General features: G+C 38.4%; 1 protein-coding gene and 1 long non-coding RNA gene across 3 annotated transcripts in view; one reads left to right on the plus strand and one right to left on the minus strand.

Annotated features, from left to right (window-relative positions):
- The window catches only part of LOC145514265 (uncharacterized), a 985,725-nt gene that overhangs the window by 444,318 nt on the left and 527,688 nt on the right, over positions 1-13,719 (minus strand). The window lies entirely within an intron of this gene.
- LOC145514986 (uncharacterized) lies at positions 3,801-6,812 on the plus strand. Its single transcript, XR_014060616.1, has 2 exons — positions 3,801-4,833; positions 5,639-6,812. It is a non-coding gene; the product is annotated as an uncharacterized LOC145514986 (long non-coding RNA).

Consider the following 13,719-nt stretch of genomic DNA (forward strand, 5'->3'; position numbering starts at 1 on the left):
TTTAGATGATTCTCTGATTCTTCTGGAAAATAGGGATAACAATGCCTCTCTTATATATCATGATTTTATATATATATATATATAAAATCATGATATAATATTCCTTCTAATTAAAATGTGTGTTTAAAGAAGTATAACAGAATTTCCTGAAGTGATAAAAACAGTCTTGCCACTGTAGCTGTTAGTCTTTTTGAGCTATGGGACACCTGCATCTGACAGTCTTGGTGGGGCTGGTGATGGCAGAATAGAGAAAGGTTGGGTATTAAGCATCTCATATTTCAAGTTGAAACTGGAGAAGGTCTTTACAATAAAATATTTTAACTTGAATACAGTACTTTGGGAAAATATTCAGTAAGACAAATTTCTTTTTTTTTTTAATCCAAGTCAAGTCATAATTTTCCTTCTTCATTCTAGATAGATATAGATAGGAATAACTGCTCTCCCCTCTGCAGTTACTGGCTCTTAGGCACTTAGGTATAAGTATTCTTGGACTCCCCTGATGGCTCAGTGGTAAAGAATCTGCCTGCCAATGAAGGAGATACAAGTTTCTTCCCTGGGTCAGGAGGATCCCCTGGAGGAGGGCATGGCAACCCACTCCAGTATTCTTTCCTGGGAAATCCCATGGACAGAGGAGCCTGGCAGGCTATAACCCATGGGGTGCAAAACAATTGAACATGACTTAGTGACTAAACAACAGTAGCAGAAATATTCTTATGGATGTGCATTTTCATTTTTGCGGGCTAAAATCCAAAGAATTGAAGTGCTGGCTCATAGGGTAGATGTATGCTCACCTAAATGAGAAACTTCCAATCTATTCGAAGAAAAGAGAGCTAATGTTTTCTGAGTACTAAGGGCCAGACACTAGGTCATGTGCTTCATGTTGATTATCTTATCTAATCCTTTAACACCATGAGCTAGACTCTATTTTTATCCTTGATTTACAGAAGTATAAACTGAAGTTTAAAGAGCTTAAAAAGTTTGCCCCCAAATAACACTGTTTGTAAGTGTTGCTGTAGTCTCCTAAGTATTTGTATAGGGAACCAGCTCTCCTGCATAGACATTAGCATGAACAAGGGTGGAAAAAAAAAAAAAAGGACCTAGTCCTTGCCCTAGATGTTCTTATGAAGCTCAAGAGTTTCAATTAGGACCAATGAGACAGCCCAAGTTGTTCTTAGGAAAATAACTGCTTGGGTCAGAGGAAGGTTTATTTGTATGTATCTTGAGAAATGTTTCCATTTCTTCCAAGTTCCCCTTGACTTAGTGACACCAAAGCCAAAGGAAGTGGATGCTTCAGGACTATTTGATTCCGGAGCCAGTGGAGCCAGGTTGTTGGTCTCTTCTCTGCTAGTCTGCACAGCCCAGCACCCATAGCCACTACCCTACAATTAACCTATCTGAATTAGGCTTCCCATTACTATCTAAGGAAGCCGGCAATACCCTTTGGGTATTCTCCAGCAGGAGTTGGGTTAAGCATTCATTTACATGTAAATGGTCTCCTTTTCTCCTTCTCAGACTGCTAATGAAATATTCTGCTCTGCTGTGCAAACCATGTTACCTACACATTTTGAATAGGAAAATGCTTGTGATGAAATGGAAAAATTAAAGCAAAATTACACATTAAAAAAAAATAGCCCTTGGAGATAGCCATTTACCTTTTTCATTCCATTTGTTCCATTATTCAATGCTTGTGTGAGTGTCTACCAAGCATCGGAGGCTGGGTTCGGAGTTGGAGAAAAACCACTGATGATTAGGAACAGGGGACCTCAGAAAGTTCACTGGATTTGAAGGAGCCAATCAGTAAAGTCATATTTATGGTAAGAATTTTTTGAATTCTTTTCAAATTTTCAGTTGCGCTGAGTACAGGGAAATACAAACACAGGAGACTCCAAGGGCACTGACAGGGAAATCTAACCTAGGCAGAAGGCAAGAGACTTCTCTGAGGAAACTACAAGACAAGAAGCTGCTTAAAGCTGTCAGGATATGACCAATAACTGATACTGGTTATTATCAAATGCTCACTGTGTACCATGCACGGCTCTAAACACATTACACATACTATCTCTACAGATTTATGAGGTTGGTGGTGTTATTAGCCCATTTTACAGATGGGATAAAGAATCAGTACTGAAAGCCAGGCTGCCTGATTGTGGAGTGTGCACACTGGAACACTTTAAACACTCTGTCTGCCATTCCTTTTGCTTTCTTAGGGGCTTCCCAGGCAGCGTTAATGGTAAAGATTCTGTCTGCCAATGCAGGAGATGCAAGAAATTCGGGTTCCATCCCTACATTGGGAAGATTCCCCTGGAGTACAAAATGGCAACCCACTCCAGTATTCTTGCCTGGAGAATCCCATGGACAGAGGAACTTGGTGGGCTACAGTCCCTGGGGCCTCAAAGAGTTGGACACAACTGAGTGATTGAGTACACACACACACACACACTCACACTCACATACACACTTGCTTTCTTAATATTACTTCCTACTGTAAAGCATATTTTTCCTTTTCTAAGTTGACCTAATTACTATTTTTATTAAAACATTTAATTTGTTCCTTGATCCAAAGCTATGCTAAACTATGTCCTATGTGTACAGATTGTTACTTTATTAATAAGCAAAGGTGACTTTAAGGGAAAAAAAAAAAAATCTCTGTCATTAATAAGCACCAGGAACTGTAGGAGATGTTTTCTCCCAGTATCTGTTTGGATATCTTTTAGCATCCCTGTCATACAGGTGAGAGAGTGAGGTAGAGATAAGTTTAGTGGCTTGTCTGGGGTCACCTGGGTGGAGAGCCTGGTAGAGCTGGGAACAGAGCCCTGATTGGCCCATGTTGCTACAAACCCTGAGCTAACTCTCTGATTTTATTACTAGCGTTTAACTGATCTCTAAAATAAAGCTGTGAAAAGCCTCAAAAAAAAAACAAAACGCTGTGCAGATTCTAGAAAGGACTTCCCAGGTGGTGCTAGTGGTAAAGAATCCACGTGCCAATGCAGGAGATGCAAGAAACATGGGTTCCATCCCTGAGTTGGGACGATCCCCTGGAGAAGGCAATGGCAACCCACTCCAGTACTCTTGCCTGGAGAATCCCAGGGATGGAGGAGCCTGGTAGGCTGCAGTCCATCCAGTCACAAAGAGACATGACTGAGAAACTGAACACCGAATACTGGAAAACACCTGTATTTCTACTTTTTGGGTATTCCCAACAATCCCTACAACAGCCTCATATTTGCATTATAACATAAATAAATTCTGATTAAATAAATGAAATGGTCCAAGAAATCCTAGTTTCTTTGCCTTGATCATCGATTTACTGATCAATATTCGGAGAAGGCAATGGCACCCCACTCCAGTCCTCTTGCCTGGAAAATCCCATGGACGGAGGAGCCTGGTAGGCTGCAGTCCATGGGGTCGCGAAGAGTCGGACACGACTGAGCGACTTCACTTTCACTTTTCACTTTCGTGCGTTGGAGAAGGAAATGGCAACCCACTCCAGTATTCTTGCCTGGAGAATCCCAGGGATGGAGGAGCCTGGTGGGCTGCCATCTATGGGGTCGCACAGAGTCGGACATGACTGAAGCGACTTAGCAGCAGCAGCAGCAGCATTCTGAGGATTATTTTGTTTTCCTGCTATTTTGATATTGAGAATGAGTTGTCCTGAGTGTCTGAAACATATTTAGTTGGCTTGGTTGAATACTTTGCTTTGTAAATTTATATAATTACTTTCATATCCAGTTCAGTTTCCTGAGAATTTGGATGGTGTGAGATTTTTAGAGACTTGATATGAAAGTCACTAGGCTCCTTCATTTTTTTTTTTCTTGACATATCCTAAAACCTCTCTTTATTTTTCTTCAGTCCTTAATGTTTCTCTCTCCCTAGACCTGATTCCCATTTTCCTACTCATTCCTTTCTGAGCTTACCTTGCGATCTTCAAGAATTGTAAGGTAACACTATATACACAACAGTTCTATTTCAAACTCAGAGCCACTGTCCATACAAATACACCCACACCTGTCAGACCACACACCCTGATGCACAAAACAGATCTCTAGCAGCTCACGCTGACATCTCTCTAAACACAGTCGGCTTTCACAGCCAGTCTCTAGGGAGGTTAAAAAAAAAAATGCAGCTAGCATGGGTGGTGTTCTGGCAGTCTGACTTCAGCTCCTCACATGACCTGCCTGTTCTGCCACAAGGCATAATTTCAACTCCAAGAAAGTGTTCCCTTTTGCTTGGCCTCACATCAGATCACCATCTAATCTAGCCCAGAGATTTTTCATTAGGTTTCATTACAGGACGTTATAGCTTCCGTTGCATTGCAGTGCTCTCCACAGAGACTTTTCACTGATTTTATTTCGAGAAATTAAGTGATCTCAAGTGCAGCCGTGGCAGCACCCATTACGATGTCAGATTTTAAAGCCAAATAAAACTGAAAAAGTCATGTTTGGAATCCCGAGTATGCCAAAAGGTCCAAAGACAGTTTATTAAGACAATAACAGTGATAATAATAATATAAATGGGAGCAAAAACTATATGTTTAGAAAAAAATCCATTGGTGCGTTCATTCCTTCAACAATTTTTTTTTTCATGTACCTGATAAGTTCCATGCCCTGCTAGCAAAGGGAAATAAGTTTGTTTGTGTAATTCTTAATCATTCTGTACATAATAACGAGGAGAGATTTGGAGCTCTTTGGCTAAGCTGAATATCAGGAATGTATATATTCTTCTACATGGTGGTGGTGGTTTAGTCTCTTAAGTCATGTCCAACTCTTGAAATTCCATGGACTGTAGTCTGCCAGGCTTTTCTGTCCATGGGATTTCCCAGGCATAAATACTGGAGTGGGTTGCCATTTTCTTCTCCAATTCTTCTACATGAAGGAAGGTAGATGTTTATGTGTCAGGACGGGCACATACATAACTCTGATAGAATTTTAGTAACTGGATCCTTGGCAAATTCAGTTCTTTCTTGTGCCTTCCTTAGGAGAAGTCTCAGGGTTTTTTAGTGTCCAAAGACCACAGATTCAGTTCCATAAGTGGTGCTGATTTACAGAAAATGTAGTACATTTTTCCTAAGCAAATAGAGAAGTGATAGCATATGCCATTAATCATATAAAACTATACAAACACTTCATCTCAGCCTCTCTTTCATTTCCTCTTCTTAGTAGCTAGCCTTTGGACTCTCATTCATGCTTTCTGTCACCACTTCTCTCTGTCTCTTTCTGTTAATCTGTGTCTTTCTGTCTGTTGACCTAAAACAAACAGACTGCCAATTATTTCTCCAACAAAAAAAGAAAAAAAAAGAAAAGAAAAGAAGAAAAAAGGGCTGGCAGGGTGATTTAACTGGGATTAGCAAAGAACTGCAGTCCAGAGTCTGCAGCCACGGTGAGCCACTGACAAGGGGAGAAGAAGAACTCTTTAATAGAGTGGAAAAGGAAGATGGGTGGGCTCTAGCAAACAAAGCGACCATGACTTTTCACTGGCTAATCGTTGTAAGGAAAGGAGCTTTTATTCCCTGTTGAGCTGTGATCTTTGAAGGATGTGAGAGCTCCCCTTTCTGGTCTCCTAACTTGATTTAATTGAGGTTTCCAAAGACCCTGATGCTGAGAAAGATTGAGGGACAGAGAAGGGGGCAACGGAGAATGAGATGGTTGGATAGCATCACTGACTCAATGGACTTGAGTTTGAGCAAACTTGAGTTTGAGCAAACTCAAGGAGATAATGAAAGACAGGGAAGCCTGGCGTGCTGCAGTTCATGAGGTCACAAAAAGTTGGACATGACTTAACGACTGAATAACAACAATAACAAGAAGAACCTCTGTCTCTCTCTTTCTGTCTGTCCATCTCTCTCTCTTGCTTTCTAATGCCTCTACCCATACCCTCTCCATTCTCTTTTTCTTCCTGCCTTGTTTTCTCCTACCTCATCCCTCCTTTCTGGAGATCTGCCACTGGGTCATGGAAAGCCTCTTTTCTATATAAACTAGTGTGTTCCTCATTCTGTTCCTCTACTTGCCTTCTATGGTCTCACACAATCTTGTCACTAAGCACAATAAAGCATCTTTCTTACACTCCTAGATCTTCAGAACGCAGGGAAGGAATTCTCCTGATAGTGGAAATTGTTGTTGTTGTTTTTCCTAATTACTTTTTGTCATAGCTCTTTTCATTAAAAAAATTAAATTATATTGGTAAATCCACAGAATCCTAGGAGTAACATTTTTAAAAAGATGGCTGCATAATTTTAAACACTTAATTTGACTCAGTGGTAAAGAATCTGCCTGCCAATGCAGAAGCCGCAGGAGATGTGGGTTTGATTCCTGAGTCGGGAAGATCCCCTGGAGGAGGAAATGGCGGACCTACTCTGGTGTTCTTGCCTGGGAAATCCCGTGGACAGAGGAGCCTGGTGGGCTATAGTCCATGGCATCGCAAAGAGTTCGACATGACTTAGCAACTAAACGAAACGAAAATGAAATAGTAAACTGGAAACCTATGGCTCCATTTATGCAGGTTTAGTTACTGATGAGTAAGACTTCACATTTGGGAAATATGATGGTGAGTCTACAAAAGTTTCTGCATCATCATGACTTAGTGTCTGCAGTCAAGAATGCATATGGATTTTCCTACAAGGCTTTCCTGATAAATGGCAAGTTGATGTTTTTGCTAATAAAGTATCAACCCAGGAAGTGAGCGTTGATTGCAAAAAGACATTTTTGTGAACCCTAACGTTTGAAAATAATCTGTTTTCCATTTACTTCCAAAGTAACAGCCCAAACTTTCCATTTGCTCTAAAGTAATCCTCACAACTTCAGAAATAGTACAAAAACCATAACACACTCAGCTGCTAAGTTAACTGGTACTACATTGAACATGCTGTAATCTAATACAACAGAGATATTTTTATTTCCCTAAAGACACGCCTTTCTCATTGCCTACAACATGTTTTGAGATCTAACAAACTTCTGGCATGGATAGAAACAAGATGGTTTCACTGTACTGTAAAGAAAAAAAACAACAAAAAACCTGTAACTAACTCTAAACCAAGCTGTGTGGATTTTTTTTTCCCCACAGCTGGAATACTAGTTTTTATTACAGCTCAATTGGCATGGCAAATTAAAATTCATCTCTGTTTGCTAAACTGCTACTTAAAACGGCTTCTACCAACTGTTACTGTTGAATATTATGTTGTCATTTATGCATTTAGTGGGAATGGCTCAATAGCATGAATATTTTAAAACAAGTACATAGGAAGTACTTTTCCCTCCATTGGTTTTCAATAGTTTACTATCTGAATTATGTTTTGAGTTCTTGGTCAAACTCAGCTTAATTTTTACTGGTGATAAGGCAGCTGTCAACTGAATTAATTAAATAGTCTTTATAGGTACATTATAGCTGCAGTTCCTGATTATAGCCAAACAACCCTATTTTATTACTTCTCTGTTACATTACCCTGCAGATTTGTCACTTATGAAAACCAAGGGATTTTCAGTGACAATTCAACCTTCCTCACACAATACATGACACATTGTTAACAACAACAATGACAAAAGATCCTTCCCTTTGTTTTTGTGCACTTTACATTTATTTTCATTGAGCACAAAAGTCTGCAGACTATCTTGAATGAATTACATATCTGGCATTTGACTGTTCACTATGCCAAGATTGTGTTTACGAGCACTTTTATTTTTGGCATTATTGAAATAAAACAAAGAAAACCACTCACTGTCATGATGTATCTGCATACAAAATCAGATGTTATTTCTTCCCTTAATACTCATAATCCTAATTACCTCCTTGGGGAGACCTTTACCGACATTCCAGACAGAATAAACCATGTTCTCATCTGAGTTATACTCTATATCTCCTGAGTCATTCTGCTCTTTTTCTTACTAGAATGTTTTTTAAACTGTTTACATGTCTATCACAGAGGTAAGATCATGGGATGTATCCTGCACTTCATTAAACATGGGAATGCCCAACCCAATCTCCCTTACTTGAAAGTCCCTATCATTATTGAAATATTGAATTTTTTTGACTTGTTTGAATCATAAGGAAAATATGTAGAAGTAAGTAAAAATTCAGCTGAGTTATTTTATCTAAAATTCTGTTCTAACCAAATCTTGAAATCATAGTTTATCTATTATACTTGCCACTTAAATAGCCTCCCTTTTCCCAAAAAAAAAAAAAAAAAAATCTTCATAGATGATAATTTATTGAAAACTACCTCTATGTTTTTTTTTCCTAGTGATTTTCGTGCATTAACTTCAAATGAAAAGAGTAGCTTTTTATAAGCCCTAAATTGAGAAAAAGAACTTAGGTTCAAAGACATAGAGTCATAATTTTGCTTCAGAAAATAAAAATGTAGCTACAATTAACCATTATTTTTTGCAGGGTTATCAAAATTAGAATTCATCTACTATTTTCTAGAACACAGAGATTCTGCTTCATTATGCAGATTGTTTCTTAAAGGATCAGATTCTTACAAGCATTTAATACCAATGCACATCTAATTTATAACCCATTTGTTTGCCAGTGTTTTATCCTAAGATACACAAAAAGAGATGGCAGGAAAGAGAAGAAACCTTTGTGATGGTTTTATAGTCACCAGTAAGAAAAATGTTAACCTTTTCTTCCTTTAATATCTTGCTAGAACAACATCTTTACCTGGCATTTATCCTCTTAGCTATCTTAATCATACTGTACACTGTGAATGCCAAGAAAAACGTGCATTGGTTGTCCTTAGTAAAATGTCATGTATCTGACAACCCAGCTTGTTACTTACTACTCAGGCCCTGAATAAGTTGATGTATTCTGTTTGTCATAATGCTTAATATTATGGAAACTAAGGAACAGAGAATTTATATAACAAAAATGTTCACGAGAAAATAGCTGCAACAAAGCACTTTGGATAAGCCAGGATCTGTGATATTTGATAGATCTAAGAAGTGAGCTTTAAGCTAACTTGCTAAATAATTTTTATCATCTTTATATATTCTTTATAGAATAGTATTTATAAAGAATGCTTATTTCTTTTAAATAGAAAAATTATGGTTAGCCTAAATGGTATTTCATGAAAAAAAAAAGAGTAACATATATTCCTTACACCTTGGTCAAGTGAAGTTTTTGGCATTAATATCTTGCTACTAGTAAATACTAGTAGGCCAATATTCTCCCATCCATCATTTCATCAAGTAAAAAAGAAAAAAATAGTGGCAGTTTTATTGCTTACCAGCTGGGAAAACTGGGAAACAGTGTGACTAATCTGGAGGGTTTTTTTTTTTTTTCTTCTTTTTCTGTTTTTAGGATTGAAATGAAGCATTCTTCAGGAGTTGGTTGCAACTTTGTAACTTCATAAGTCAGATAATCATGTCATATTGGGAAGTTAAAAATAAAGGACATTCTGTACTTGGGACAAAAGGAAAATTGTTGCTTTATTAAGGAATATAATAAGTGTAGTTTGAAGCCTAGGTGGGATTTTTATATGATTATCTTTAGGGTATATTAGATAAGCATCTTCAGGTCTGTCCTTTGAAGTATCATCTGTATTCTCAGTGTGAATTTCTAACAAGATTTTCACATTATTTTTTATGCTATTGAAAGAAATTGCATGTCTACATAGAGAAGACAGTGACTCATACACACAGAAATCCTTTCCATGAAAATCATCAAGAATGATGCCATAGTGGCATGATTCTAGAAGGAACATGCCACTGTGGTTGGGTGAAGGATCATGGGCATTAAGCATTGTGTGGTGCCAGAATATTTCATCTCAAAATATGACATTTTGGCTTAAGCCAAAATTTTGAGCTGAAGGCAGTTTAGAAGAAGGTTCAAGAAAAATCTCTCTGCCTTTCCCCTATTTGCCTAAGATCAGGACAGAAATCTAAAAAGGTGTGCCCCTCTCCACTGTACTAGGAAGGACAAACGTTAATCATTCAAGATCACTTCAGACCTTTGTCAGCTGGGAGACGGCACCAAAGCCATCCACCTAATAAACTTCACGAATGATCCTTTCTCTATCATTAGTTTCCATGTATTTTCCTTACAATTTGCAGCCCAAGAAACTTAAAATGCTCCTCCTCTGCCTTGTCACTTCTCTTAAAATGTATCGTGCCTTTGCTAAGATACTACATAAACCCAAGTTCTAGCCAACTCTTTGTGTTACTCATCTGTGAGTACTCCCACGTGTAAGGAAGATACACGTGCTAATAAACTTCTATTTGTTTTTCTCCTGTGAATCCACCTTTTGTCAATCCAATTTACAAGGCCTCAGCCAGAGAACCTAGAAGGGTAGCAGGGGAAAAAAACTCCTCCTTTGCAGCATCCACTTGATTAGGAGTATAAGCAATTTTGCTTAAAAATTGTGATGTCTTATCCTGGTTTAAGTTCTTCTATAACCTCTACATCCCTTCTGATATTTTACTGATGTTTCCCAAGTCATATCATTACCATCCCATCCACTCATTTAGATAAAAGTATTTATCAAATCTATCTGCTGTGATAGTGTTGGGTTGGCCAACCCAATACTTTCCCTAATGGAACTTAGAGCAGTGAAGATGGTGTTACTGATACAAATTAATGTGCATTTGCAAATTGTGGTATGAATTTGAAAGAAAGGAAGAGAAGTCTCATAAGAGTAAAGAATAGATGTGGCCCTGTGAGAATGAAGAAGGGGAGGAGCAGGCCAGATTTAGTTGACCTAAGGAAGTAAAATAAAAACTGAGTTTTGTGTTTTGTGTTCTGTACAATATGTATGTTCTGGACAACATAGCTACCTGTGGCTACTGCGCACTTAAATATAGGCTGGGTGATGGAAGAATGGGTTTTTTAAATTTATTCAAGTGTAATTAATTTAAAGGGCCAGATGTAGGTAGTACTTCTAGATATACTAAATGACTCCACTGCCCCATATATATGGTGCATCCCTATCTCTTGGGTTGCATACACAGTTGCCTTTTTCCTAAATATAAATTTGTGTGATTAAATTTATATAAATATAAAATTGTGTGGTTTTCATCAGTCCAGGAAATATCTGATGAAGGAAAAAAGAAAGACAAAACTTATGATTTAAGGCCACCTATACCTTTCTATTGATGTGTTACTATTTAAATAGAATTATCTCAATTGCTGTCTTAAGAATAAGAAGGAGGAGGAGGAAGAAGGGAAGACAGAGGAGGAGAAGAAAGGGGAGGGAGAAAAATCAGAACCCCTTAAGTTATTTCTTGACAGTTTTGAAGAACTTTATATCCCACTTTGAGTAAGAGATTTAATGGTATAAACTATCAATCTCATATCTACATGTACTAATTTAACTTGGAAATGAAGTCAAAGGATACAAAGGCTATGGGACTGTAATCATAATGAAGAATTGCAAGCATCTCTCCAGTAAAAGCTGTAAAGGTAGACTAAGCCATTAAACAGTTGTTCTAATGCTATCTTGAACTGGAGCTCTCCCTGTAAACAATTATATTTATATTTCAGTTATAATTACTCTTGTCTAGATGCTCAGATGTTTAAAACTCACTCAGAAATTCTATTAAGTTTAATGTCACAGATAATTCTTAGTCAAATAAAGCAGTAACAGGTATAATGATGAAAATGGCCAACTTATTGACATGTCATATATAGATTTGTGGTCTTGAGGGACCATTCATTTTCACTCAATATTTTAATCAGTTACTATGCATCAAGTATTTTCCTAAAGGCCAAGGATACAAATGTATAAGTCATGAATTTTGTCCCAAATAATTTTATGATCTAAATGTCATTTTTTTTCACAGTATGGACCACAGAGAACCTATTAATACATCAGGATTACCTGAGAAGCATGATAAGAACACACATTCCTGGATCCCAACCATGACCATTACCAACCTGGAATCTACAGGTGTCTCAAGTAGGTCTAACATATGCTAATTTTGAGGATAATTGGTCTAATGTGATGAAAGATAGGATTGGGGTGTATCAAGGTTATTTCAAGTGATACTTGGAGAAAATAGGTGGATAGTGATTCTATTAACTGAAATTGAGGTTAGAGGCAACATGTCACCATTGCAAGTGGATAAAATATTCTGAACATTCTCAAGTAGATGAGTCAAACAGGTATCTCTCACTTAGGGAACTGGAAATAAATATTTGGGATTCATCAGCACAAAGATTATCATTGAGATTGGTAGTATTACCCAAGAAGAATATTCTTGAGCATAGTAAGATTTTAATTTTTTGTAAAGAATAAAAAAAAAAAATTCTTAAGGAAAAATACTCCAAAGCAAGCAGAGAACATGAAGTGCATTTTTGTGACCCCACTGGACTGTAACCCACGAAGTTCCTCTGTCCATGAGATTCTCCAGGCAAGAATACTGGAGTGGGTTGCCATTTCCTTCTCCAGGGGATCTTCCCAACCCAGGGATCGAACCTCCATCTCTTACATCTCCTGCATTGGCAGGCAGGTTCTTTACCACTAGCACCACCTGGGAAGCCCACAATCAGAAGCAAGCAAGTAAAAGAAGCAACCAAAGCATTTCAAATTACATAAATTAATATTTGAAGAGCTGATTTGTCTTTAGCCCTGCTCAGATTACAAGACTCCTATGATGGACTGGATGAAGCACAAGTTAGAATCAAGATTGCCAGGAGAAATATCAATAACCTCAGATATGCAGATGACACCAACTTACGGCAGAAAGTGAAGAAGAACTAAAGAGCCTCTTGATGAAAGTGAAAGAGAAGAGTGAAAAAGTTGGCTTAAAGCTCAACATTCAGAAAACTAAGATCATGGCATCTGGTCCTATCAATTCATGGCAGGTAGCTGGGGAAACAATGGAAACAGTGACAGACTTTATTTTGGGGGGGCCCCAAAAATCACTGCAGATGGTGACTGCAGCCATGAAATTAAAAGACGCTTGCTCCTTGGGAGAAAAGTTATGACCAACCTAGATAGCATATTAGAAAGCAGAAACATTACTTTGCCAACAAAGGTCTGTCTAGTCAAAGCTATGGTTTTTTCAGTAGTCAGGTATGGATGTAAGAGTTGGACTATAAAGAAATCTGAGCACCGAAGAATTGATGCCTTTGAACTGTGGTGTTGGAGAAGACTCTTGAGAGTCCCTTGGGCAGCAAGGAGATCCAACCAGTCCATCCTAAAGGAGATTAGTCCTGGGTGTTCATTGGAAGGACTGATGTTGAAGCTGAAACTCCAATACTTTGGCCACCTGATGTGAAGAACTGACTCATTTGAAAAGACCCTAATGCTGGGAAGGATTGAAGGTGGGAGGAAAAGGGGATGGCAGAGGATGAGGTGGTTGGATGGCATCACCAACTCAATGGACATGAGTTTGAGTAAACTCTTATGGGAGTTGGTGATGGACAGGAAAGAGTGGCATATTGCAGTCCATGGGGTCACAAAGAGTTGGACATGACTGAACAACTGAACTGAACTGAACTGACTGATGATGATATTCAAGATAGGAGTCTCCTCCATTGCCTATTGCGTCCTCTTGATTGACTTTGTCATCCACCTTGATCTCTTCTGCTGCTGCTGCTAAGTCGCTTCAGTCGTGTCTGACTCTGTGCAACCCCATAGACGGCAGCCCACCAGGCTCTGCCGTCCCTGGGATTCTCCAGGCAAGAATACTGGAGTGGGGTGCCATTTCCTTCTCCAGTGCATGAAAGGGAAAAGTGAAAGTCAAGTCGCTCAGTCGTGTCCGACTCTTAGCGACCCCATGGGCTGTAGCC

Source organism: Giraffa tippelskirchi, chromosome 7 (genome assembly GCF_054371585.1).
Source record: "Giraffa tippelskirchi isolate mGirTip1 chromosome 7, T2T-mGirTip1v1.2.pri, whole genome shotgun sequence".
Lineage (NCBI taxonomy): Eukaryota > Metazoa > Chordata > Mammalia > Artiodactyla > Giraffidae > Giraffa > Giraffa tippelskirchi.